This window comes from Cyprinus carpio, chromosome A20, assembly GCF_018340385.1.
Source record: "Cyprinus carpio isolate SPL01 chromosome A20, ASM1834038v1, whole genome shotgun sequence".
Taxonomy (NCBI): Eukaryota; Metazoa; Chordata; class Actinopteri; order Cypriniformes; family Cyprinidae; genus Cyprinus; species Cyprinus carpio.
The window spans coordinates 8,132,241-8,136,538 of record NC_056591.1 but is presented as its reverse complement, the minus strand read 5'-3'; the positions used below and the strand labels follow the sequence as shown (position 1 = coordinate 8,136,538).

At 35.3% G+C, this 4,298-nt stretch overlaps 1 long non-coding RNA gene across 1 annotated transcript; it reads right to left on the bottom strand.

Moving 5' to 3' along the window:
- Positions 1–1,787: 1,787 nt before the first annotated feature.
- LOC122148946 lies at positions 1,788–3,705 on the bottom strand. Its single transcript, XR_006162741.1, has 2 exons — positions 3,133–3,705; positions 1,788–2,298 (listed from the first exon to the last, which is right to left on the bottom strand). It is a non-coding gene; the product is annotated as an uncharacterized LOC122148946 (long non-coding RNA).
- Between the last annotated feature and the right edge of the window lie 593 nt (positions 3,706–4,298).

The window sequence follows — 4,298 nt, the reverse complement described above, 5'->3', positions numbered from 1 at the left end:
AACCCATTTTTATAGCATCAAATAGCTAATTAAAATCAAACTTATTAGAAGAACGAGCACTTGAACATACATCAGCATGATAAAAACTACCTAAAATGATGGAAACCATCTTTGGGAAAAAATTTATTTAAATTGGATTGTTTTAGTTTGGCCTAAAAAAACATTAATTGACATGGAGAGGGCGAGGTTTATGACCTAAACTGCAAACATGTTTTGGCTCCACTTTTTAGGATGAGTGCAGGACATTTGCTTGGGAGATTTAAAGCACCTGCCCCCTACAGGTCAATAAGTGGAATTCGCTGTCATAATTAGGCTAAATGTAAATCTACAGTAGCTGTACATGTGTATTTATTGCTACCATAAAGCAACCCGCCCTTTTCAAATAAACTTACTAACTCCTAATACAGACTACTGGATATAGAAACAGAAGCCATTGCTCAAGACCAATTATCAAGGCCAATTATTGGGTTGTACTCATTGTACCTGTAGGCTTACTTTTAAATGAATTATCTCTTCATTTATGGAATAGCATTTTTCTTCTTCATGTAGCCAATTTGTTCCCCAAAAGTAATGGAAAATAAATGGGACTGTTAAGGAATTGGATTTGTAAAGAATAATCGGAACCAGAATTATTTAAATTCCCATGTCTGGTTGGCAACCCTGTTAAATGAGTACTTAATTATATAACACAGCCATGCAGATTAATCCAGTTTATCATGTAATTGTTTTGCGTTGGTATTTTTGCAGTACAGGACAACACATAGGCCCAATGGTGTTTAAATAAGTTAATATGACATGTCATTTTGGTGTTTAATTTGTTTTATTTGTTTTTGTTTTGTATTTTTGCAGTACAGTACAACACATAAAGAGGGCAGTTTGGACAACTGAATTTTTGTTCCCTCTCTCTCCCACTCATTTTCTCTTCCTTCCTCCACCACCTCCTTCTTTTCCTGTCTGTATTTCTCAGGCTGTTGAAGGCTTGTCACCAGGCTTCTGTGTTTTTATCATTCAGCTCCAGGGCTTGATACATCACAATGATAAGAGAACAGTAGGGATACGTTAATGCAAAGATGATGTCACATCTCTTTTAATTAACCCAGTGTGCACTTATAACCAGCTGCCTGATTCCCACAGGTGAGGAACTTAACATTCTGTTTATTTGAGATAGCAGATGCTCAGCGAAACATTACATTCAAGAAAGAATTACAGATGGCTACTCCTTCCTTTACCAATCAAACAACCTCTGTTAATGTAAGAAATCTTGTACATTATTTGGAGTGCAGGTGGGTGGAATCCAATTTAAAAAATCTGATTGAACCATATAACTGTGAATATAAAGTTAATTCAGAGAACTTATTTTTTTATATATGTAAAATAAACAATGTCTAATTACAACAGTCTATTGACAATAGTTCATTTTTGTGTGAACTATCCTTTTAAATTAATTAAATGAATATGGAGTCATAAAATTGTATGTTTATTTATTTTAGGATAAAAAGCATAAAACTGCATGGTATTTCATGAACAAACATGCACTGTTAAAAATATAACATTTTATGCTTTTCAAAATTCTATTTATCTCTATGGAAGGAAAGGAAATCAACAAAGTACAACTGCAGTAAACTGACAATAAATTCAGTGAGCTACACAGTATTTAGTAAATAATATCAATTAAACACTTTCACACTTTCACTTTAACAATTTAGAATCTTCAGATACAACTGATAAAACCTGCCTAACTGGGATAATAATGTACTTGTCTTAAAATAGCTTCGTCAGGTTAGATGTCATATTAAATTTAACACTAAGGTCCTATTTCACCAACTCCCAATATTTCTTTTTTTTTTTTTTCAGTTTTTGTCCACCAAATGTTTCATTTTTTTTCTTCTTCTTCTTCTTCAGAAAGACATTTCATCAACTGAACAATCAGTATGTGGTTAAACAACAGCACAATCCATTAAATACACTGTATTTGTATCCCACACAGCCTTGTTTTCATTTCTGTCTAAAAATGAAATATGGTACCAAACCAGACTAAGGTCTATCATATTTCCTCCACATAATATTATAAGTTTCAGATATCAACAGTCTTGTGTCAGATAGAAGTATAGATGTAGATAAAAATAATGACAATTAAGTTGAGGATGGTCCCTACAATCCTCATAAAGGCCAGGATGGACTCTTCCCTGCTCTCCTCTTCTGTGGTCTTGGGGATTGATGGGTGATCACATAGTTCAGCATTTCCGCCTGGTGGGTCCGTCTCTATTTGAAGCCAGTCTGCATGAGAATGACAGATCCCTTTTACACCGAGAGGAGAAGAAATGATGAAAGAGAGAGCTTTCATAAATTATATCATAACAAATGAAGAAGACAAATTTAGCACATCCTGAGTGCAATAGCTATAGGCCTATTATGTCATGAAATCTTGTTTAAATTGTCCTAAAATGAATGTATACTAGTTAACATTTGCATTCTCTAAATAGTTGGTCATCTTGGTGAGACCCAATGCTAGCAAAATGGGGCAAATAAAAACTCATGTTTCATCCGATCCAATAATTTGTTAAATAAATAAATAAATAAACTGCAATTCATACAAACAATGACTTGAATGCACCTCAAAAAATAAATAAATAAATAAATAAAATAAAATAAATAAAAAAATAACAATCCCTGAAAAGGGTTCCTATACTCTCAAAAATAAAGGTTATTTTTGGCAGCTCTGGTTCCATTTAACATCGATGGAAGCTTTCCATTGCACAAAAGGATTTTTATAGTGGAAAAAGGTTCTTCGGATTTGGATTACTAAAATGTCTTTCACACTAAGAAAAATGGTTCTTTTAAGAACCGAAAGGTTCTTTGAGCCCAAAATTGCATTGCTGCCAAAATTCCCTTTGGGAGCTTCTGTTTTAAAAAATGCAAGCTAGAGGATCTCCAGAGAGTTCAGCCAGACCTTTTCTTCTTGGACATTAAATTGCATTACACTAAGTCAGACACAACATCTCTTGTTTACAAGGCCTGATTCTGCTTAAACACTTCAATGTAAGGTAGACTGCTGTCCCCTAGTGGCTAGTTCAACCTTTTTGATCTCAACTGCTTTAACTTTCTATGATGATGTTCATGAGAGGTGCTTACCTGACACAGCATCTGGAAAAGTTCCCCACCTTAAATCTCCTTATCTGGGAAAGATTTTGGAAAATTCTATCTTACCATGTTCCAGGACTCAAACCTGGTCCGCTTTAGTCCACCTTTAGACAAAGGCTTATTTAGATCCATCTTCACACGGTATGTGTTGACTATGGCTATAACTGAGATGCTTACACCATTTCTTTCCTGTCTTCGATTTCTTCCAGAAAAACATCTTCCAAAAGTCAGATGAGCACAGTCAACTGTGTGCCACAAGTGTTGAGCCAGGGATTTGGTCTTGGAGGTTTTGGCACCAATTTTATATTAACACCATGGAAATTTGTAGCGAACTGACACTTTTAGATTTCCATTCCTGAGTGTTCTTGAAGATACAGTATAGCTCTGACGGCTGCTATAGTACCTTCTTCCTGCTCGGGTCTCAGCTGTCTACATCTACCTACAGTAGAGGTGTCAGACACTCTTCAGGCACTGGCACCAATGACCTGATTCTGTTGGCAAACCAAATTCTCCTGGAGAATAGTGGCATTCACTGCTTCCTCTGTCTCATATTAGAAAACCCGGTGTTGCCTAGCAACAAGCTTTGAGGGAGGCGAATGAATGCTGGGATATGAAGGCTTTTGAGAGAACAGTGAATGCAGGCAGATTGTTGCAGCTGGCAAATCAGGCATGTTTTACTAATATATATATATATATATATATATATATATATATATATTGCGCACAGCATAAATGAGTACACCCCGTCTAAAATTTAACAAATTCAGCAATTACTCTTTACTTAGAAGACATGTTAGGGTAACATGTTAGCATAAAAGCAGACAATGGTACAAGAGGAACACCAAATTATTGTTTTGTAAGTGTGAAAATATAGCAGAAGTAGCACCGGCATTCTAAAACAATGGATTTGTAATAAGGCTCCTGAAATAATCAGGTCTTCAATTTAAGTTTTCATTTAGTGATGAGTGAATTTTTGCTAGAAAAAGAGCAGGAGAGATAACATGCAAGTGTCTCAGAGCCAGCAAAAGCTATGAAAAGAGTGACACTTTATCTCACAGAGTATGACGCAACCTGCAGAAGTGACATGCATGGTTGTTGTCACCACTATAATTACCTACTGTAGCCAAAGCAGAATAAACTCATTTAACCTCTTCCAA